At 37.8% G+C, this 24,707-nt stretch overlaps 1 long non-coding RNA gene across 2 annotated transcripts in view; it reads right to left on the minus strand.

Moving 5' to 3' along the window:
- The window catches only part of LOC108281418, a 47,649-nt gene extending 24,873 nt beyond the window's left edge, over window positions 1-22,776 (minus strand). Inside the window, exons 1-2 of one of the 2 annotated variants that reach the window (XR_005195234.1) lie at window positions 20,051-22,776; window positions 5,310-5,531 (exon numbers count right to left, since the gene is read on the minus strand). This is a non-coding gene — a long non-coding RNA (uncharacterized LOC108281418). Of the gene's footprint in view, window positions 1-5,309; window positions 8,588-20,050 lie in introns of those variants that run through there. The other variant, XR_001815984.2, reaches the window with a different exon arrangement.
- Between the last annotated feature and the right edge of the window lie 1,931 nt (window positions 22,777-24,707).

A 24,707-nucleotide genomic window follows, 5' to 3' on the forward strand; every position in this document is an offset into this window, starting at 1 on the left:
CAGGAGCTGGTTTTTTGAAAAGATCAACAAAACAGACAGACCACTAGCCAGATTAATAAAAAAGAAAAGAGAGAATAATCAACTAGATACAATAAAAAATGATCAAAGGGATATCACCACAGATTCCACACAAATACAAACCACTATCAGAGATTACAGCAAACAACTCTATGCACATAAACCAGTAAACCTGGAAGAAATGGATGAATTCCTGGACACTCACACCCTCCCAAGCCTAAACCAGGAAGAAGTCGAAACCCTGAATAGACCAATAACAAGGGCTGAAGGTGAGGCAGCAATTAATAGCTTACCAACCAAAAGAAGCCCAGGTCCAGATGGGTTCACAACTATATTCTACTAGACACACAAAGAGGAGCTGGTACCATTCCTTTTGAAAATATTCCAATCCAAAAAGAGGGAATCCGCCCCAGATCATTTTATGAGACCAACATCATCCTGATACCAAAACCCGGCAGAGACTCAACAAGAAAAGAAAACTTCAGACCAATATCCATGATGAACATAGATGCAAAAATCTTCAATAAAATACTGGCAAACCTATTGCAACAGCACATCCAAAAGTTTATCCATCACGATCAAGTAGGCTTCATTCCAGGGATGCAAGGTTGGTTCAACATACACAAGTCTGTAAATGTAATTCACCACATAAACAGAACCAAAGACAAAAACCACATGATTATCTCAATAGATGCAGAGAAGGCCTTCAACAAAATTCAACAGGCTTTTATGCTAAAAACTCTCAATAAACTACGTATCAACGGAATGTATCTCAAAATAATAAAAGCTATTCATGTGACAAACCCATAGCCAATATCATACTGAATGGGCAAAAACTCGAAGCATTCCCTTTGAAATCTGGCACTAGACAAGGATGCCCTCTCTCACCAATCCTATTCATCATAGTATTAGAAGTTCTGGCTAGAGCAATCAGGCAAGAAAAAGAAATAAAGAGTATTCAATTAGGAAAAGAGGAAGTCAGATTGTCTCTATTTGCAGGCAACATGATTGTATATTTAGAAGACCCATCATCTCAGCCCTAAATCTCCTGAAACTGATAAGCAACTTCAGCAAAGTCTCAGGATAGGAAATCAAGGTGCAGAAATCACAAGCATTCCTATACACCAATATAAAAGAGAACCAAATCAAGAGCCAACTCTCATTCACAACTGCTACAAAGAGAATAAAATACCTAGGAATACAACTAACAAAGGATGTAAAGGACCTCTTCGAGGAGAACTACAAACTACTGCTCAAGGAAATAAGAGAGGACATAAACAGATGGAGAAACATTCCATGCTCATGGTTAGGAAGAATCAATATCGTGAAAATGGCCATACTGCCCAAAGTAATTTATAGATTCAATGCTATCCCCAACAAGCTAACAATGACCTTCTTCACAGAATTGGAAAAAAACACCTCAAACTTCATAAGGAACCAAAAGGGAGCCCACATAGCGAAGTCAATTCTAAGCAAAAAGAACAAAGCTGGAGGCATCACACTACCTGAATTCAAACTATACTACAAGGCTACAGTAATCAAAACAGCATGGCACTGGTACCACAACAGAGTTATAGACCAAAGGAACAGAACAGTGGCCTCAGAGGCAACACCACACATCTACAACCATCTGATCTTTGACAAACGTGACAAAAACAAGCAATGGGGAAAGGATTCCCTGTTTAATAAATGGTGTTGGGAAAACTGGCCAGCCATGTGCAGAAAGCAGAAACTGGACCCGTTTCTGACATCTTACACTAAAATTAACTCCAGTTGGATTAAAGACTTAAACATAAGACCTAACACCATAAAAACCTTAGGAGAAAACCTAGGTAAAACCATTCAGGACATAGGCATAGGCAAGGACTTTATGACTAAAACACCAAAAGCATTGGCAATAAAAGTCAAAATAGACAAATGGGATCTATTTAAACTCTAGAGCTTCTGCACAGCAAAAGAAACAATCATTAGAGTGAACCGGCAACCAACAGAATGAGAAAAAAATTTTGCAATCTATCCATCTGACAAAGGACTTATATCCAAAATCTACAAAGAACTAAAACAGATTTACAGGAAACAAACAAACAAAGGCATTAAAAGTGGGCAAAGGATATGAACAGACACTTCTCAAAAGAAGACATACATGAGGCCAACAAACATATGAAAAAATGCTCATCATTACTGGTCATTAGAGAAATGCAAATCAAAACTACATTGAGATACCATCTCATGCCAGTTAGAATGGCGATCATTAAAAAATCTGGAGACAACAGAAGCTGGAGAGGATGTGGAGAATTAGGAACACTTTTACACTATGGATGGGAGTGTAAATTAGTTCAACCATTGTGGAAGACAGTGTGGCACTTCCTCAAGGACCTAGAAATAGAAATTCCATTTGACCCAGCAGTCCCATTACTGGGTACATACCCAAAAGATTATAAATCTTTCTATTATAAGGACGCATGCACATGTATGTTCATTGCAGCACTGTTTACAATAACAAAGATTTAGAACTAACCCAAATGCCCATCGATGATAGACTGCACAGGGAAAATGTGGCACATACACACCATGGAATATTATGCAGCCATAAAAAATGATGAGTTTCTGTCCTTTGTAGGGACGTGGATGAACCTGGAAACCATTATTCTCAGCAAACTAACACAAGAACAGAAAATCAAACACTGCATGTTCTACTCATAGGCAGGTGTTGAACAATGAGCACACATGGACACAGGGAGGGGAGCATCACACACTGAGGTCTGTGGGTGGGGGGACTAGGGGAGGGACAGTGGAGGGTAGGGAGTTGGGGAGGGATAACATGGGGATAAATGCCAGATATAGGTGATGTGGATGGAGGCAGCAAATTACATTGCCATGTGTGTACCTATGCAACAGTCCTGCATGTTCTTTACACGTACCCCAGAACCTAAAATGCAAAAAATATAAATAAATAAATAAATAAATAAATAATAGCATGAAAGAAAAAAGAGTCTATTTTGTGCCAAGCCCTGAACTAGCACTACATTTTAATAGGTATTATTCTAGCTGTAAGTACAGACAAAAAATTTTATACACACACATGCAATGATTAAAGATTGTTATACCTGTTACAAAGGAAAGAGTGTGCAGGGATGATGAAGTTTATGAGGTGATCTACTGCAGATAGAACAATGAAGGAGGAACTCCCTAGAACTTAAGTGAAGTCACATTTAAGGTGAGAGCTGAAGAATGAGAAACCAGCCAATTTTTTCATTTTGTTTCATTGTGTTTTAATTTTTGTAGGTATATAGTAGGTGTATATGTTTAAGGTACACATGAGATATTTTGATAGAGGCAATGCAATACATAATAATCACATCAGGGTAAATAAGGTATCCATCACATCAAGCATTTATCCTTTGTGCTGCAAACAATATAATTATACTCTTTCAGTTATTTTGAAATGTATGATTAAATTATTATTGACTATAGTCATATTGTGCTATCAAATACTAGTTTTTATTCATTCTAATTTTTGTACCCATTAACCATCTCTACCTCCCCTCACTACCCTTCCCACCCTCTGATAACCGTCTTTCTATTCTCTGTCTTCAAGAGTATAGTTTTAATTTTTACCTCCCACAAATAAGTGAGAATATGCAAAGTTTGTCTTTCTGTGCCTGGCTTATTTCACTTAACATAATGACCTCCAGTTCCATCCATGTTGTTGTAAATGACTGCATCTCTTCAGTATACGTACCACATTTTCTTTATCCATTCATCTGTGGATGGACACTTAAGTTGCTCCCAAATCTTGGCTATTGTGAATAATGCTACAATAAACATGATAGTGCAGGTATTTCTTCAATATACTGATTTCTTTTCTTTTTGGTACATACCTTGCAGTGGGATTCCTGGATCATATGGTAGCTCTTTTTTTAGTTTTTTAAGGAACCTCCATACTGTTCCCCACAGTGATTGTATTAATTTACATTCCCACCAAGAGTGCATGAGGATTCCCTTTTCTTCATATCCTCACCAGCATTTATTATTGCCTGACTTTTGGATAAAAGTCATTGTAACTGCAGAGATATCTCACTGTAGTTTCAATTTGTTGTGGGTTTTCTCTTCACTCTGTTGTTTCCTTTGCTGTGAGGAAGCTTTTTACCTTGATGTGTTCCTATTTGTCCATTTTTTTTTTTTTTTTTTGGCTTTGGTTGCCTGTGCTTGTGGGACATTACTCAAGAAGTCTTTGACCCAATGTCTTGGAGAGTTTCCCAAATATTTTCTTTTAGTAAGTTCATAGTTTGAGGCCTTAGCTTTAAGTCTTTAATCCATTTTGTTTCGATGTTTGTATATGTCAAGAGATAGGAGACTAGTTTCATTCTGCTGCATATGGATATCCAGTTTCCCAGCACCATTTATTGAAGAGACTATCTTTTCCCCAATGTATGTTTTTGCACCTTTGTCAAAAATAAGTTGACTGTACATTCATGGATTTGTTTATGGGTTATCTATTCTATTCCATTGGTATGTGTGTCTGTTATTATGCTAATATGATGTTTTCATTCCTATAGCTCTGTACCATAATTTGAAGTCAGATAATGTGATCTTAAGGCCTACTGGCTTAAAAATCAGTCCCAGGACCTAACTGAGAAGTCAAATTGCAGAGAAGGCAATTTGAAGTTCTACTAAACCTCATATTCTGAAGTCTGAGCCTTGATAGGGAAAGAACATGGGATCCTGGGACATAGGATAAGAACTTCTAGATGAAGGAATTTGAGAACCTTGAGTCCTCAGAATCCTTGAACCCTCTGGGCCTGTAGAGTTAGTTCACTATTTTTTGTCTAAAAACATTACGGAGGCATCTCTTGAGGCAGATACTTTGCAAGATGAGAATATTCCTTCCCCAAGATTTGTTCCCCTCCCATCATGGCATTAACTTTGTTCAACTGGTTAATATTAACCATAAGCAAATTGATGCAAAGTAACTCTTCAAATACTATTTCCAATTTCTATACCCAAAATATTTCCATTGCTCAACACATTTTTGAAACTCTATTTATGAAAAATTTCATATTTGTGCAGTGCTTATGTGGCTCTGAATGTCTATAATACTACTTTTTGTAATGGATGAATGATTAAAAGATTTTGAAGTCCAGAAATAAGATTAGATTTGCACAATACTTACTGTGACCTTCACCCAAATAGGTCCTTTCAACGACAGTAAAATTTGGTAATTTAGTTCTTAAATGTCCTATTCATGTCAGGCCATTAGGAAGAAGTCATTTTTTTTCTTTCTGACCCACCTCTTAGCTCTGCTGTAATATTGTCAAGGTCTTCTGGGATAGTTGCTCTGTTTTACTTGTAAGGGCTGTACATTTTATTGGTGGCTGAAGTGATTCATCCGCATACCAAACACAAGCAAAATTCTTTGGCATGACAGATTTTACACAAAAAGAGAAAAAACTTGAAATAAATGGCAACATACAGGTACAGCTTCCTTTGAAGCTTTTCAAATCTGGAAAATGCTGAGAAAAAAAGAGTTTAGTGCATTCCATGTGTAGTTCAACTCATTTACTATATTATCCTTTTTATACCAAATAATATGGATTAATCAATCTGCATAGCACCAAACGGCTTCAGAGAATAATAGAAACATACGTGGGTCACCTGTGGAGTAACATTTTTTTTTTATGTAGCATCTTAGAATAAGAATTGTCCCAGCTCGCTTTGTCAGTGCAGGAAACAATAAATACTTGGTGAAATGAGTCCAGGTCAGACTATGTGCCCAGTGCTGAGATACAAAGGTAAATAAAACACATTCTACCCTGGAGGAGCTCACAGTTTGGCAGAAAAATCAGAGATGCTAACAAAGGAGGATAATAAAATGTGATATTAGCAAGATGCCGTAGGACTCTAGTAAAGGGTAAAATTAATTGTTAGATGGAAGCGGGGTTTGCAGGAAAGGCGACGTCCTTCAAGACCCACTAGGCGGAGAAACAGGGGAGAAGGGAAAGAGAAGAGAGGTTTCTAGGAAGCGTCTATGAGGTTTCAGTGAGTAAAAGCACTGAGTGTTTTCATGAGACTGGTTTGAAGGAAGCACGAAGGTGCTAACAGGAGGATAATAAATTCGGTCTAGAAAGCAGGTTGAGATCAGGTTGTGAAAAGTACCATAAATAATACGAGGGAGTTTGGATTTCATTTACCCCACGGAAAAGTCAGTTTTTAAAGTTCCATATTGCCTACAGGACTAGGTTTTCCAAACATTATTCCTGGCATGCTAATTCTAAAGGTGTTAATAAGAGTTATACCAAAATACCTATGCAGCTTTTAGTTGAAAGGGGAAGGATAATTGTCTGGCACAGATAGTATGACACAGTGGTTATGAGAAATAATATTCATAGAGAATTTTTCTGAAGCATGTACAGTCCATCCAGCTCTTAGATATTGTACATTAAGCCGAACTCAACTGCATACTGAAGCCCAATAATCTGCCTCCTCCTAGAATGGATTTTACCATTCTGCTCTTCTGCAAGATGAGAATGGTCTATGTTGAGAATTGTAAGAAGAAATGGTTTGATTCAACATTTATGAGTGCTACCTTCAAATAGCTGGTTTGTCTTTATCTTAGTGTGTAGGTACTATAATTGATTGTGCGTCTGCTTTTGCCATAAACACTAGAAAACTTAGAGTCAAACTTGTGTCTCACTACCAAAGGAGGATCCTTAGAACATTCATTTTGGGGTAATAACTAAACTTAGGATTTTTCTAACTTAAAACATTTGTATTCCCTTTGCCTTCATCTTTATTTGATCTTATTGCAAGCAGTTTTCAATCTCTCTCTGATCCTTTAGTGGGGGAAAACCTGAGATTAAGAAATGTAATGAACATACATCACTTACCACAGCATCTGGCATACTGTGCATATTAACTAAGGATTTGTTTTTGTTATGGTGATTTTTATCAACCCCAGCCATTTCATTTCACAGTCTTTCCCTGTTGACAGAAGATGAAAAGTAGCGTATCTGACCATCAGAAATGTTTTTCAAATTCTACTTTCATGGTCTCAAGTTCCATTAAGCACATTAATAGACAAATATTAGCCAAGCAATTACTGATTGCAAGGCCCTGAGCTTTGTGCGGTGAAAGAGACAAATCAATAAGTCAAAGAGATGGTAAGTGGAGCTTCTGATCTGATTAGGTATCATATCACGATATGTCTCAGGATCCTCATCTGTAAAATGGGAATAATAATATAACCTACCCCATAAAGTAACTGTAAGAATTCTGGCTTCAACATGTAAAGTGAAAAGATAGTGCCTGGCACGTAAGTGCTCAGTTAATGTCATTTGTTTCATTAGCTTTTATTACTGCCTATTATCTTTGTGTGTGGGCAACACAAGAATGTGCAATCATTAGGGATTCTGTGTTCAGACATAGGGGAAATTACTTCCAGCTCAAGCTATTCAGGAAGCCTTCCCAGAAGAGGTATGATCTGAGATAGTCTTGAAGGATAGAGAAAATTCAACTAGGCAGAGAGAAACACGGACATTGATCCTTGTGGGAATCCAGTTTAAAAAGGCAGAGGATGGGGGGATATCCCTTTGGGAAGAGACCTCATGACGGCAGGGGATTCATGAGGGGTCTAGTAGGTGGCAGGCCAGGAAAAGACTGCTGCCTCCTCTTTCCTAAAGGCTTACGGGGTCAACACTGACATCCTGCCTCTTCATGGGCCCTTTCCAACCATCTCCGAAAGAAAATCATGTGCAGTTCTCTGTAAAACCTCTGATCACATTTCTGCCTCCTTTAAGTACCTTATAGTCAACAGGAAATCATTACTTCATCGTGTGGTAATTATAGGGAGCTACAGATACCCTGTCCATTCTCCCACTAAATTCCTACACGTAGACTGAAAAAAACTATGATTCTATTTCAGGCAGGCGAGTGCTTTGGAAAGAAAGTGCAGGAAATGTGAAATGAGAAGGTGGCAGCAGAATTCCCATCTGTGCAGACATTGAAAGTCCTTTATTACGGAATGTGAGAGAGAAATCCGGCGAGTTATGGCAGCTATGGCTGGACTGGCTCCAGTGCGCAGGCTGCAGAAGGCAGCCGCCAAGATGACTGACGCCATCTCAGAAACAAGAGTTCCAGGCTCCTTCTCCACATTTATCTGTTTGTTTAAAGAGGGAAAATGTATTTTTTTAATATCCCATAGTCTGATATTTATAGGCTTCTTAAAATTTGAAGCAAAAAAAACTTCACCAGCTCAAAGTCATTAATTTTGATAATTAAGGACAATTCTTGTAGCAAGAAGAGGAAAACCAATTTTAAACTGCAGTGGTGAAATGTGAATCAATGAGGTCTGTGACAAATTTGATTGATGTGTGCAAGCAAATAAGCCTATTCCTATTGAAGACAGAAGCCTTAAGAGCTGATGGATGGAGATAACAAGAAAAGAAGAAAATTCCAATTCTAATTTGTTTGTTTATACTCTGACTTATTCCAAAATCATTTGCACTTTCTGAAATTCAAGCTGAGAAGTCAAACTATGCAAAGAACACCTGCTGACACAATTGACCATCACATTTCTTTCTTTTCTTTTCCTTTTAATTTTTTCCTATTGTACTTTGGGCTCTGGGGTACATGTGCACATCCTGCATCCTGCAGGATTGTTGTATAGGTACCTACATGCCATGATGGTTTGCTGACTCCATCCCTGCCATGACCATCACATTCCTTAAAGCAAATGCTAAACTTTGTCTAGGAAAATGGATTTTCTCTTACTTTTCTCTTGTACCATGCAGCACCATTCTGAGTAGGGAAAAGAGCATCAGTCAAGCTGGCAATGGACTTGAGTCAAACTTACACTCTCCATTTACATCACTATCCTAAACGCCACAGGGAAATATGTTTCACAAAGGGAACTTTTCTCAATTAAAATTTTTATGAAAGTATAAAATACAGACATATGCATAAATCATAAATATACAGCTTGATGAATTTTTACAGTGTAACAATGTCCATGTATTCAGCACCCAGATCAAGAAACAGAACATTACTGGGCTCCCAGTTGCCCCCTATCAGTTACTCTATATCTTCAAGGTAACTACTGTCATGATTTCTAATACCATGAATGCAACTTTTGCCTGCTTTTGAGCTTGTATGAATGGAATTGTACATCACTGACTCTTTTATGTCTGGCTTCGTTCACTCAACATTATGTTTGTGAGATTCATTCATGTTGTTGCATGTAGTTGTAATTCATTCAGTCTCATTGTTGTATAGGATTTATTTAAAGTGACATGATTTACTATCCATTCTACATTAGACATTTAGATTATGTTCTGTTTGGGATTAATTCAAGTAATGCTTTTGTAAGCATTCTTGAACATGTCTTGCAAATATTGGGATTATACCCATGAGCAGAATTGCTGGATACATTTTTGAGTGCTTGCTATTTACTGAAACCTAGGCTAGGTGCTAGAATAAAACCACAAAAAGGCCCTGACTCTGCCTGCAAGGACGTTGGAATCCAGTGAAGGACAGAGATTACTGGCAAATACTATTCCTCATTTGTAGGAGTAATGCACAAGAGTATCTTAAGTTGGATTGGGGTACAGGGGAAGGTGGTGGAGTCAGGATAGGCTTTCCAGTGGAAATGACACTCAAATGAACTTTTGAAGGATAAGGAGGCATTGGCCAGGGGAAAAAGTGCAAAGGCAAAAGGAACAGCATATGGAAAAGCAGAGATGGGTGAGAAAGCAGGTAAAGTCCAGAAACCTCATGTTATGCCACAGAAAAAAGGTGGGAAATATGTGGTAAAGATGAGGGCTGAGTAGATAAGTTGGGATCCTATCATGAAGGACCTTGTTCACCACCTAAGAAATACATACATAATTCTGAATGTAAGGGGAGCTACAGAAGATTCTAGAGACATTGAGTGACCAGATCCACTTTTTCTGGTGGTTATATGGAGTTTGTAATGGAGAAGGAGAGCCTACACGCTGGAAAGTGACGGGAACGCATGGTTTGTCTGGAAAGGGGAATGAGGTACAGTATCTTAACAAACAGAAACTAGGTGATTCTTTGAGGAAAGTCTTGCTTTGGCCCAATATCCAAGCCAAAAATCTAGATGGCTTCTATGGAATACAGAGTAGGGCAGGGAGAGGGGAAAGGAGCAAGGGAGGTATGTGTATGTGTGGGTGCCAAGTTTCAATGTGCAGAAACCACACACAGTAATTCATGCAGAAAGCTTTTGAGGCCAGCAGGCCACCTGCTGACATCCAGACTGGTGCAGGCAAGGAGCCCTCTGCTTGAAAGCGGAAAGGGAAAGCATATGTGTGGGGAGTTCAAGCCAAAAAGCAAATTCACTACAACATGAGTCTGCAAGTGGTGCCAAGATCTCATAGCGGCTTTCCATCCCCTCTGGAGACAGAGATGGAATGCTGAGTGGAGATGAGCAAGGTCTAATCCTGCTCAGCTCCCTGCTAGAGTCACAGGAGGATTCTAGAAAGTCTTGTTGTCACTGATTGAAATAATAAATTCAGTAGAGAAATTTTATGTAAATTTCCCTAAAGTGGTGGCTTGGTTGAGCCCAGAAACTTGATGTTAGGCCTAAAAATGGAGACTTGATATAGCAGAGAAGTGAATAAAATAAAATATGGCAGAAAGATGCTGATTACTTCGTTAAGTTCAATTTTATATTTAAAAAATTCTTTCTTGTTTTTCTAAGTATAAAATTGATAATATATTAGAAAGTATAAAAGTTCATGAGAGTTGAAAATATTTGCCCCAAATTCTACTGGCCAAAGAAAACTGGTTAGAAGAGATGTCTTCCAGCCTGCCTGCCTTTCATCCTTCATTCCGTTTCTTTCTTCCTTCCTTTTTTTTTCTTTCTTTATTTTAATGTACACATTCCTACCTAGTTGTAATTGTAAAGCAATCTTTATCTTTTGGCATAATTGGCATTATCTCATCTTATTAAAAAAACTTTTATGACCTAAGTTTATATTTTATTTTTATTAAAATATTAAAATTTTAATTGCAAAATGTAAAAGAAAATGCTATGCAAAAAGCGAAGAAAATAAAAACCACCATCGTCTCTACTACTCAGAGATAATTATTAACAATTCTTACTACATTTTTTCTTGACATTTTATGTGTTCTTATCTATAATTTAACAAAATTATTGTTTTTTATATGGAATTTTGTAATTTTTTATTATTACCTATGTATTATGAATATCTTTTCTAACTGTATCTTATTGTATACCATCACTTTTATTTAAATAATTTCTACTTTTGGGCACTTAGGATATTCCAATTTTTCATAATATAAGAAGTGCTATACTTGTCCTAATTAAAAAAATATATAAACACACACACATACACACCCACCCCATGGAATTGCTAAGCAAAAAATAATTTACATGAATTTTTCAGGCTTTGGCTACATACTACTAAGTTTTTATCTTGAAAGTATATACCAACTTACACTACCAGCAGCAAAGTGATACCCATTTCTCTACGACTTCACCAACACTGGCTAGTATTAATCATTAAAGAAAAACTATGTGGTATTCTTATTTATGTATTCTGATATGAATAAGAAATTATGTCCCTCATTACTAATGAGGTTAGATATTTCTTTATGTGTATATGGCACATTTTTATTTCTTCTTTTTTTGAACTGCCTGTTAAAAGCATAATTTTTATACTGGCATAGTTCTCTCATGTGGATGTACCATTATTTATCTAAGCATTCTCTATTAAAAGGGAAAAAAGCAAAGTATATGTGTGAGGAGTTCAAGCCAAGAAAAAATACATTATTATCTGTGTTTGGAACAGTATAACAAGATCTTATTGCCTTCCAACTTTTCTAGAGACTTCCAGAGTTTTACCTATCATATTTAACACTGGAATGAACATCTTTGGGGATGAAGGGTTTTTGTATGTATATGTTCGGGATATTTAAGATAAATTCCTGGAGGTATTGCTACTAGTTCAAAAAGCATGACTATTATAAATGTTCTAATTATAGCCAGTATTACTTTAATATAAAATTATCCTTTATTATAGCAATTATATAAACCACTGTTAATCTGAGAACAGATGTCTATAAAGGCAAAGTAGACTAAATTCTGGTACTGGCAGGTCAAGGTGTCCTTTTGTATTTGATATGAAATATCAAGTAAGATAGGAAGCATATCTTGCCAAAGGTTCCACATGGGATCATTCATTCATCTTGTCACACAAACACATAGGATTCTGGAATTATTAGCTAGAACAACATGTCCTTCAATCCAAATCATGCATATGTTAGTGAAGATGGAGGCAGAAATGGAACTGTGAGGTCAAAGATGTTTGTATGCCTTTTCCTTGTTCTTTTTGGATAAACTTCTGGCACCATATAGCATAGCTCCTCTAGAAATTATTGGGGAAAAATACGCTTTAAAAATTATCCTTGGTGAGGATTTCAATTCCTTCGTTTTTTCAGTGGGGGAGGCTGTAAAGTAAATTAAAGCCTTGAGATCAGTGTGTGTGAGTATATGTACATATATGTCTGCTTATGTATATGGTGGTAAGGAATAAAAGAGTTTTTAAACCTACTTGATGATCCAAGAAGCTTTTTTAATATGCGTATTTCTGAACCTACCTTGGAGTATGGAGTAGAACCATAATATTGTATTTTAATGTGCTTTTCAGGTGTTCCTGATAACTGGTCAGACTTGTCTTCTGGTTGCTATTAGGCTGATGTCCCCTGTTATTCTAATAATTGTCCCTTCATATACTGTCTTTTCTCTCCACTTGCCCTTCCACTAGAATTCCCTTGTCTTCAGTGTTCTGCACTTCAAATGATGCATCTAGCTGTAGATTTTATGTTATGCACAGGACTCAGTGTGCTTCTTCAATCTGAGAATCTGCTTCTGCCTTTTATAAGTTCTGGAAAATTCAATCTGCTTCTGCCTTTTATAAGTTCTAGAAAATTCACAGCCATTTTCACTAAAATATTGCCCCTTCTCCATTTTCTCCTTTTGAAATTTCCATTAGACCTAAGTTGTAACTTTAATCTTCCATATCTTTTAATTTCTCTTTCGGATTGTAGCCCTCTTTATCTTTCTCTGCAGCACTTTGGGTAATTTCCTCAGATACAGCTTTCACATCACTAACTCTTCAGTCGTGCCTAATATGCTCTTAAAGTTGGTCACTATGTTTAATTTTATTCATGATTTTTTTATCTTGAATTGTTCTATTTGGTTGTTTTCCAGATATTACTGTTCTTTTTTAATGTCCTGGTTTTTCATGAGAGTTTTTATTCCTCTCTATCTCTTTAAGAGTGTAAATATACCTATTTCTAGACAGTTTTAGATTGTTACATTATCTCATGTTCTTAGGGTGCTATTTCTCTCATATGTGTCTGCTGACTCTCCCATATTTGGACTCTTTATTTGGTTTGTACTTTTTCATTGTGAATATATTTTCAGCTAGAATATTTCTTCCCTGTGGCATTCCTGTGTACCTTAAGATGTGGTAGTAATATTTTAGACAAGTTTTACATTTGATTCCTCTGGAAACTCCATGAGTTTCACTAGCCTGAAGTATTTATGACATCTTCATTAATATATCCATTTGAGATTCCTATACTATGCAAATAGCGTAAAATTTGGATTCTATACCTATGCACAGCGCAGATTTGTTTTCAGAAACAGAGTCTTGCTCTATCACCCAGGCTGGAGTACAGTGGCTCAGTCGTAGAAGACTATAGCCTTGAACTCCTGAGTTCAAGCAATCCTCCTGCCTCAGCCTCCCAAGTCGCTAAGACTATAGGTGCTCCACCATGACCAATTAATTTTTTAATTTTTATATTTTGTAAAGACGGAGTCTTGCTCTGTCCCCCAGGCTGGTCTTGAATTCCTTGCTTTAAGCTAGCCTCCCACTTTGGCCTCACAGAGCTCTGAGTTTTTTTAGACTTTAAGTTCTGGGGTACATGTGCAAAACGTGCAGGTTACATAGGTATACATGAGCCATGGTGGTTTGCTGCACCCATCAATCCATCATCTACATTAGGTATTTCTTTAATGCTATCCCTCCCCTAGCCTGCCGCCACCTGACAGGCCCTGGTGTGTGATGTTCCCCTGCCTGTGTCCACATGTTCTCATTATTCAACTCCCACTTATGAGTGAGAACATGTAGTGTTTGGTTTTTTGTTCTTATGTTAGTTTGCTGAGAATGATAGTCTCCAGCTTCATCCTTGTCCCTGCAAAGGACATGAACTCATCCTAAATGCTGAGATTTTTGTAAAGATGAGATCTTGCTACGCTGCCCAGGCTGGTCTCAAATTCCTGGCCTCAAGTGATTCTCCTATCTTGGCCTCTCAAAGCTCTGAGATTATAGGCATGAGCCACCATTCCCAGCCAGCACAGGTTTTTAAAATTCTATTTATTGTGAGAAACTTTTTCTCATCCAGATATCTAATCAGTGAGAATTTTACCAGTTGCTTTCTAGTACATGAACAATCTGTTTTGTAGTCCCCTTGTGTGAGGCAAGCAGGTCTTCAGTTCTAAGTCCTTACCTTTCACAGGCCCAAGGTTATGTCATTTATTCTATATGTGTGTTAAAGCCCAACTCATAGCTCTTAGGTCCTATGACCATGTCTGATACCCTCTTCACTGTTCTGGCATCAGCTCATGCATTTACCATGCTGGCTATAAGGTTCTTCCTTACCTGTGGAACATGGACATTTCCTCTCTTTTCTTCTTTCTGTATACCTGTCTCTCTATCGGCTTTGTATGCAAAATAGTTTTGTTTTATCCAGCAGTTCTATGTGTCTCAGCACATAGAAGCATGTCAGTGTGCTCAGCAGGTAGAGCTAGAAAGCTGTGTCAGTCAGGTTTGTAGACTACTGACTCGTTCAACAGAAATACATGACCTTTGGAACTGAAACCTGAGACTGGCCTGTAACTTTAACACTTACCGTCTGAGTAAACTGTGCCCAGTCATTTAAGCTCTCTAAGCTATATTTTTCTCATGAATAAAATATAGAGAATATTAGTATCTGGTTTTCATTACATGGTTTTCCTTATTGCTCTAAATTCAATTTTATTTAAATTCAAACCATTTTCTCCATCCCAATTCCTAGAAAATCTAGAGAAGACTGCAATTTTCTTACATATCTTATTCAATATTTTCCCTTACAAAACAAATATGCTATAAAGGAATAAGCAGTTATTGATTGGTCTTGTTAATATCCTTTCCTCAACGTACTTTTCACCAATAGACTGAGAAAAACTCTGATAGAAAAGAGACCTAAAACAGGAAAGAAATGATAAATTCCATTTCTTGGTAAATACGCAAGGATGGGGTTGGGGTGGAGTTACATCTCTGTGGAGTTTCACCCCTCACAGTTTTCATCTCTCTTTCTCTCCCTGCAGTGCAAAAGAGTGAAACCTTCTATTGGTTTAGACATTCTGCTTGGATAAATGTTTAAGAGCCAATAAATCTGTCAGAGTAGATTTCAGGCTGAGCCAAGGTGAACGGTCTCATAGTAATTCTGCCAGAGCTTCAGGGTACCAGGTAACCTAAGCAGAGAGGTCACCAAATGCTTGCTTACCCCATGCCCAGGAGCAGAGATATGCCACATAGGAATATGAGGAAACATCCCAAAACCTTGTGTTTGGCATGTGGTAAAATTCTCTGTCAAACAGCAGAGCAGTTAGATTAAAAAAAAAAAAAAAAAAAAAAAACAGAGCAAAAAATGATGAAGGCATATAGAAAATAACAGGTCCTCTTAGTGATTCTAGTGGTTTTTAAACTCCAGGTGAAAGTTACTATTCATCATGGAAGGCAATTTGTAGGTATCACTCAGTAAGTTTAGTGTACACACCCAAAGGCTATCCACTTTTACCTCATAGACTTACACAAAAACACTAGGTTGTCCATGGCAGTTTAATTCTTTTGGTTTTACTTTTTGTAGCTTGTTTCTAATAATGAAGGCCTATAGGTGCTGATCTATAGGGATCCCAAAATTAAAAAGCCAGTTCAACCAATTATTCCACAGTGTACCTGACAGGCCACACACCAAGTCCTACTGCACAGAACTTTCTATCGGCATTTTTTTTACATCTAACTTTTAAAATATGAACAGATAGCCAAGAACTATCTGACATTTTAAGAAAGCCTCCAGCACACAAAATACACACATGAAAGCAGAAGGAAGGAAGAAAGGAAACTCAAAAGAAACTGAGGCAATATACTAAAAGAAGAAAACTTTAATCAAGCTACATTTAATGACCTCGGAGATAGAAGATAAGCTATTTATCTTTAAAGTCAGGAAGCTAGTAGGAAAAAGAGAGAAATAAGTGGAGGTTATTATTAAAAAAATTTTTTCTTAGAAATTTAAATATGATAACTAAAACTATGTGTGCATGTGTGTGTAAGATTTGGAAAATAAAGGTAAGAAAATATCTCAAAATATTAAGAAAAAAATAGAAGGCAAAACAGAAGAAACTAAAAGCCCACTGCAGCAGACCCAACATCCTACCAATAGGATCTAGAAAAAAAAATATCAAGAAAAAGATTAAGGAAAAAATTTTGGACCTGAAGAACATGAGTCCCCATATTGAAAAGGCCTATTCATCACCTAGCACAATAAATGCAAAAGACCCAGCTCTGTTGTAAAATTTCAGTACACCAGGAAGACAGTAAAACTTTCAAGAAAGGAAACAATAGGTCACATATACACAATCAAAAATAAAATGGCAGTAAATACTCAGTACTAGCAAGGAAAAATAAAAATGTTTTCTGCCATTTAAGATTTAAGAAATCTTGACCACCCACGCACCTTTTCTCAAGAAGTCTTCTAAAAGATGAGCTTCACCTAATGCGCGAAAGACAAAATGATATCCAGAAAATAAGGAATCAACACAGGAGGAAGATAAAAGAAATTCCCTGGAAAATAATGAAAACAAGTCTTAATTTGACAGCTCTACTTAGGATTAGAAAACAGGCAATACAGATGCAACAAGAGTCCAGAGGCATACGGAGGAGGAAGAGCTCTGTTAAAAAAAAAAAAAAAAATTCAACTAATTGGATTAAATGGTACAGCTGCTAGTGTAGGCAGGTATACATCCAGGTGCTGTACGTCTTGTGCTTGGGAACATGAGTGTAGGAGCCAGACTGCCCAGGTTCGAGTCCTGGCTCTGCCAGTTACCATCTTATGTGAGCCAATTAATTTCTCTGTGTTTCATGCTTCCCACGTGTACACAGATTATAGTTACCTATCTTATAAAGTTATTATAAAAAAATTAAATGTGGTACTGATACTGTGCTGAAAACAGTGTCCTGAATTTTGCCGGATGTTAGGGGAAGCAAAGACAATAACATGTACAGAGAAAACCAAGTCATTTCTTTTTAAAAATGAGTAAATTATCAGCTCTAGGAAAAATGATAATTGAACAAGAAAGGAATTGTAATGATAGTATGCTCCTTGGCTCAACAGAAAACATTTCCAGGGTCACAATAATACAAACCCTGAAAATTGTGATGTAATAAACTGGAAGGATAAAGGAAGACCAAAAGGATTTAAGGGAGAAATTGTTATCTACCATAATAGAAGTGTGTAGAGGTAGTATTCTATTTAGAATATGGAATTAGATATTAAAATAAATGGCTAAACACATCTGAAGTAATCCTCAAGGAACAGGACTTGGTTAACTATGGCCATTTGGTTAGTATAAATAAATAAAGGAGGAGGTAAGGAACGAGGGAGTATAGGAGGACCTGGTGCTGCTGCAGTGATTCCAGAGCACCAGGTTCTAAGAGGGGTCTCAAGACTACAGGGCATGGTGGAAGCATCCACCATTGAGTCTGCACTGCCAGTGAACATTACCAGGAAGGGAAGAACTTTCTATTCCACCAACCCGTAACATGAGTCTCCATTACCCTGGAAGGGTTTTTCCTGTCTGGAAAAGGAACCTGCAGGGATAACCTAATTATGAAGGAGGGAAAACTTGTTGCTTTTACCTCTTCTGCCTAGAACATAAGTTAAGTTTGGCTTGACACTATGATCTTTTTTTTAAAAAAAAAAAAAAAAAGATTACATTTTGGTTTGAAATAATATTTCCTAAAACAGCAAGTCACAATACTAAAACTTGACATTTAAACACAGATAACAGACATATTAATAAAGGGATAAATATCCCTGTGGTGCTCTGAAATTAAAAGAACAAAAAAGGATTCAGCTAAATAATAATTTAAAAAATGAAAGAGAAGGCATGCAGGTTGCCTGGATAAGGATAACATTTAAGTGAGGCCTGAATTTGTCAGAGCTCCACGTGATGTGTTATAGCCATGCCAAGCTGTGAACAGCCTGAGGGTTGTGAACATCCAGGTGTCATAACACTTTTCGACATTAGTGACCCATCACCAGGTGTGCCTCTGTCTTGGGCAGGCCCTGTGGAGGTCCTCAGCCCTCACACTGTCTTTAAGAGCCACATAAAACCACAAGATGAGCCAGCATGGAGGAAAACAATTTATTAGGTATTTTCCCGTCTGGGGGACAGATGTGTTTGGATTTCAGTGAAGGAGTTGGAACTTCAACAGCTGAGTTAGAGACAGCTGTTCTAGAAACCCAGAGGGAGACCTAAAGGTCTTGTTTTGTGTTGTATCTTGGCAACACTCCTTGCTATTGCTGACCTGTAGCAAAGGTCCAGTCCTTTGTGACAGGCCTTGAGGCAATCATATTTCCAGCTGTGTCAGGAAGAAACAGTGTGACACAGTGACAGGAACTCCTTGCTTGGGTCACAGAAACACCAAGACACCACCTAAGCATGAAATCTCACACACAATATAAGCAAGTAGACTTTTTAAGGCAGCTATGGGAAGTGATAATTTTGTAAGAAGCAAAATAAGTGCAGATGAATTTTTTTAACATGTAAAATTCTGAGCCAAATGGCTCTGGATTTATAATTCCCATGGATTTTGGTGCTTTCAATAATGAGCAGGAGAATGGTGTTTGGGGTTTCAATCCTTTAAGCATTTCTCTATAAAACCAATTCATGCTAGTCTTTTTTTTTCCTAAAAAAAAGCATTTTAGTTTACTTTCTTACTTTGTCCCCTAGGTAAGAGCAATGGTTTAAAAAAATAAAAAGCAGGGGCAGGGGAAGGGGAGAGATTGAGGAAGGGAACAAATATTTATGAAGTGCCCATTCTTTGTGGTCATGATGGGAGAAGCTTTGCCCACACAATCATAAAAATTATCATAATTCTAAACCAGGAATTATTATCATGATACCCATTTTAAACATAAGCTGAAACTCACTGTGAAATACGTTTAAAATCACAAGGCTAATGTGCAGCAGAGCTGAGATTAAAATGAGGTCTGTCTGAGTGCCTAATCTATACCTTTTCCCCATATCTGCATTCCAGTGTTCATGGAAGCTTTCTTCACAGTAGCCAGGCGACAGAACTAACTTACGTGTCTATTAGTGCATGAAGCAATAAAGAAAACATGGTCTATATACACAACATAATACTATACAGCCTTAAAATAAGAAATTCTGTCATTTGTAACAACATGCATGAAACTCAAGGACATTATATTAAGTGAAATAAACCAGGCACAGAAAGACAAGGCACCATCTCACCTATGTGTGGAATCTAAAAAATTGAAACCCATAAAAGCAAAGAGTAGAATGGTGGGCACTGGGGGCTGGGGAATGGGTGAGTGGGGAGATATTGACCAAAGGTTATAAAGTTTTAGTTAGATAGGAGGGAATAAATTTAAAAAATCTATTGAATAACATGGTGACTATTGTTAATAACAATGTATTATATACTTGAAAATGGCTGAGTAGATGATATTCTCACCACATACAAAAAAGTATGAGATAATGCATGTTAATTAGCTTAATTTACACATATTTCAAAACATCATGTTATACATCATGAATGTATGATTTTAACATATATATACATACTTACTAAAATAATTATTACTAAAAGAGGTATAAATAAGTGAAGAAAGAAAGAAAAAAAAACTATGCTCTTACCTTTTGACTATGTTTCTTCTCATAAACTTCAAACACAGATCATTGCTTTCTCTTATGCAGTAAGGCAGCGCTGTCACTAACAGAGGTAATACATGCCTTTAATTCACGTAAGCCATATAGGATAGTCCATAAATTAAAACTGTGAGAGTAAATGTGCTTATCTCTAGTTTATTAATTAAGATTCTTGCTGTGACACATTTCTTTCTTTTGCCAAGTATTCTAAAATCTTCCTCATTCATTGCTTCTCATCTTGCCCAAGTAAAATTGGCAAGCACTGTTATCCTCACTTAATAACACAAGTTACCCAGGGAATAGCCTGGAGTAGAAGCTATGATGCCCAGAGCTTATGGATAAGCACTCTGAGTCCTCTGTCTGGACTCAGTGAAGAATTCAGAGGTCTGTTTGGTAGAAATTCAGTTAAGAGTCTGGCAGATTTGATTATTTCAGAGCTGTGGTTTCCAGGACACACTACCTTTGCCTGTTTTCCTCCAGGGATTGCTTTTTTTTTAGAGGGAATCTTCTTATTCCCCTAACCTCTGAGAATTGGTATAATACGCAGTTTTGGTCTCAGCCTTCTCCCTGATTAATCTCTTTATTCATTTAGCCAAAAAGTATTTGAGCTGCTATTACATGTACATGTCAACCACCTTTTGACTTACAGGCCTATTTCAACCCCTACTGCGGTTCTACGTCCTGTTAAACAGCAAGCTCTTCCGTCGCTGTCCCACCACCCTAAGGGTGATAGTAGCATCCAGCTGCTACTAATCTCTGGGCTGCCTCCTTGCTCCTTGCAGGGCTTTCCAGCTTCTCTACCACCCTTTTAACCATGTATCTGCATTAAATCCAATCTGTTTGAATGATCTAGGAGGTTATTTTCCCAGTTGGATCTTGATGGGTACAAACAGCATTCTTAGTGACAAGTTATAGAAACAAACTTTGACATGTTGGCAGGTGATAAATATATTATAAAGATATTGGAAAGCTCAAAGAATCTCTGAGAGGATCGAAGAACCAGGCTGGGAGACCACAAGCGAAGGGGCACTGCTCAAAAATCTCAAAGTAGAAGTGCTCTGGCGAAGCCAACATTACTGCCATGCTCCATGTCTTCGGTTACACCACATGTCACCAACACTGGATTCTGGAAGCTACCATTCAGATTGTTTTATCTTCCACCATCTGTCAACAGAATCAATTCTGGGCATTTCCTACCTCTTCATGACTAGCTTCCAGTTTAGAGACTGGGGTTGGTGTGCCTGATTGACAAAGCACAGGTCAAGTGCCTAACCCTGGCTGCAAGGACAGCTGGAGATGCAAGTGCATCTGATCTTTTCAGTTCCATCATGGGAGACGGACTCTTTACAGGCAGTGACACTCCCTAAAAATAGTACAGGGATTTAGATGCTTATGGGACATTTTATTTTGAACAGACCCTGAGACAAGGATTGAAGTATACATGGCGGAGGGGGAATCCCAGGAATCACTGGTAAGGAAGTGGGGGAAGTAAGACAAAAGAGAAAACAGTCAATGGAAAGAAAATTATTGATCAAGTTTCTGCTATGAGTGACTAGAATTAAATACTACTGGGGAGATTCTGGGAGTCAGTGTAGAACACACACCTTGGAGCTGTCTCACTCAGGGGCCAGGGAGCTAGTGTACTTCTCCACCACCTGTTATCTGACACTGTTGAAAGAATCTGGAGGCAGGCTTCATTCCCTCACATTTCCCACCTCCCTTCCTCTTGCATGAGCTGAATGGGCCTCAATAGCCAGAGAAAACTTTCAGGCAGATAAATGTAGGCACTGGAAGTTGATTGTTGGGCAGGTGTGATCTGGAAAGGAAAGGGAAAGTGGAGGTGGCCACATCTGCTGCAGGAGATGAGATGAATAAAAGTCCACAGGCACCAGGAACCTGGGAGCATCCAGGGTACAGCAGTGAGCAAGAGAGAAGCATTCCCGGCCTCACTAAGCTGGTGGACTCCAGGTCCAGACATGTAAACAGGCAAGTACAATAGAGTGGGTAAGAGCAACAGAGACAATACAGGGAGCTAGAGCTACACTTCTGGCCTCCAAGACCCAGGAGGATAGGGCCAGCATCCTACTCATTTTTCAACCCCATCGCCTATAGTAGTATATGCTTAATATGTGTTTTCTGGCCCTACACTGAATTATCAGGTACATTCCTGATGCATTATATTTATTGTCTCTGTCTCTTATTATGTCCCAATACGGAAGGTGTGTCCCCATTTTACAGTGGAGGAAATGAAAGCACTTCGAATTCCTCTTAACTGCCTTTCTACTAACATCCTTCATATCTCAACTTTGATGTAATCTCCCTGAAAGGCCTGCCTGCACCATGTGCCCTCATTTCCAAGCTGAAGTTATCTTTATCACAGAACTTATCTTCTGCTTTGTAATTGGCAACTCATTCTCATGAATTCTCATGAGCAGAGCTCTTTAAGAGCAGGAACTGTGTCTGTGTTGTTTAGCAATGTATACTCAGCATCTAGGCTAGTGCTGGCACATTTCATTTACAACAATCATTTTTGAATGACTTGAGTAAGTGACTAAGGCTCAGAGACATTAAGTAATGTGACCAGTCACAAAGCTACGAGGTGGCACAACTGAGGTTTGAACATTTTGCTGAGGGATAAGCAATTTAATCCATTTATAGCAACCAGAAAATTTCAGTTGGATTAAATGCTGGTATTTTTAGGTCAAAAGTAATGGGTAGGGAGTCTAAGAACGTCTCATAATCTCTAAATTCCTCATCGGGCTGAGGAATTATCAAACAGAACTGTGAACCCAAAGCTAGAAGAAGGGTCCTAGAGGGCAAGATTCCTTATCCAAACTTTGCCTGGACTGGACAACATTTAAAATTATCTCTTTAGGCCGAGTGCAGTGGCTCACACCTGTAATCCCAGCACTTTGGGAAGCTGAGGCTGGCGAATCACAGGGTCAGGACATGGAGACTATCCTGGCTAACACAGCAAAACACCATCTCTACTAAAAATACAAAAAAGAAAAAAAAAATTAGCCGGGCATGGTGGCATGTGCTTGTAGTCCCATCTACTTGGGAGGCTGAGGCAGGAGAATTGCTTGGATGCAGGAGGTGGAAGTTGCAGTGAGCCAAGACTGCGCCACTGTACTCCAGCCTGGGTGACAGAGCCAGACTCTGTCAAAAAAAAAAAAAAAAAATTCCCTTTAATTTAACATTTTAAGATTCTAAGTTTTAACCTAATCTCTAGACAAAAGGAAAAGTGTTCCTTCTAGCACCAATAACTAATTGACCTCATCAGCTTACTAAAATAACTTTAACATATTAGAGATAATTTTAAGTACCTGATATGGTTTTTTTTGCTCCTTTAGACACTGCAGAAAAGTCTTCTCAAACTCACACTTGTCAGACATACACAGAGCCACATTCAAAATAAAGAGGATGGGGGAGACAATGGTTTAGAAATCAAAGGAACTCTTGTTCTGCCTTATTTGTCCAGACAATATTCTCACTCCCTCATTTTTGCCAAGTCAATGACAGCCATCTACCATTTAAGCATGCACTTTGAACATACCATCAATTCTAAAATGTCCAAGAAGCAACATAGATTCAGTAACAGCCTTTTGGTACTGGGGGTGAGGATGGGAGGTGGAGGTGGGGAACTGAGAGATGAAACAGACAGGAAACACTCAATGAAATGTTCACTGAAATTATGATGTACACATCCTGATTTCAGACTGCTAACATATCCCACTAAGAAAGCCTTAGAATTGAAAAAATATGCTAATTAAACAGAAAATTAACAAATTATATTTATAAAGTGCCTACATATTTTGTCCAGATGATATTTCTAGATATAACTAAAAAATAGTGGGAACAACAAAAAGAAGTTTCACATAATTGCAGGTTTTTAGGAGATAAAATGCATTTAGAAATTTCCTTGAAGCTTTTAGAGTATTGAGATTTGTTTCTCAAACTAATAAATTTAAAACTTAACAGACCAATCAATACATATATATAATGTGGGTGCTTGGATAATCGGTGTGAGCTTTCTTGGTAAAATCTGAAATGGGGTTTAATTTCTACTTCAGCACTTTTTCTTCTGCAGAAAAATATGTCTGTGCCCCATCAGCTTTCAAATCAAAATTCATACATGCAGCAAATCAAATTAACTGTTAATCAGTCATCCCTTTGACTTGATCACTGATTCAGAAGCGCAGAAGTGAACACTGCATTGTATTTCATCTGGTTTTTACCACTTTGCTGGTTTCCAGCCGAGTCCTGCCACAGTGCTTACCAACAGGATTGAAATAACAGCCAATAGCAAAAAAGCCTTGTGAAAGGATCAGCATTTCATGAATCCCTCAAGGATCTCAATATATAATCCAAGATGTCACAATGAGAATCAAAAGCAGGACAAAAACATTTGATTACCGAGTTAAAAGAAGGTGTGAAAGAAATCACTAAGATCAAGAATACATATATGAAATTTACATCGTGTAGTCGAGGATTACAAAATGTATGGCACTGATACTCTGCTGCCCAATCTTATGCCCACAGCTAAGCCCTAATCAACCCCAGAGCCAGATGCAGCCTCAGAGTCTATTTTAACACATTTCTTCAAAAAGCCACTCCAGATAATTGGCCCTAGAATCAAGACTGA

Source organism: Cebus imitator, unplaced genomic scaffold (genome assembly GCF_001604975.1).
Source record: "Cebus imitator isolate Cc_AM_T3 unplaced genomic scaffold, Cebus_imitator-1.0 Scaffold227, whole genome shotgun sequence".
NCBI lineage: Eukaryota > Metazoa > Chordata > Mammalia > Primates > Cebidae > Cebus > Cebus imitator.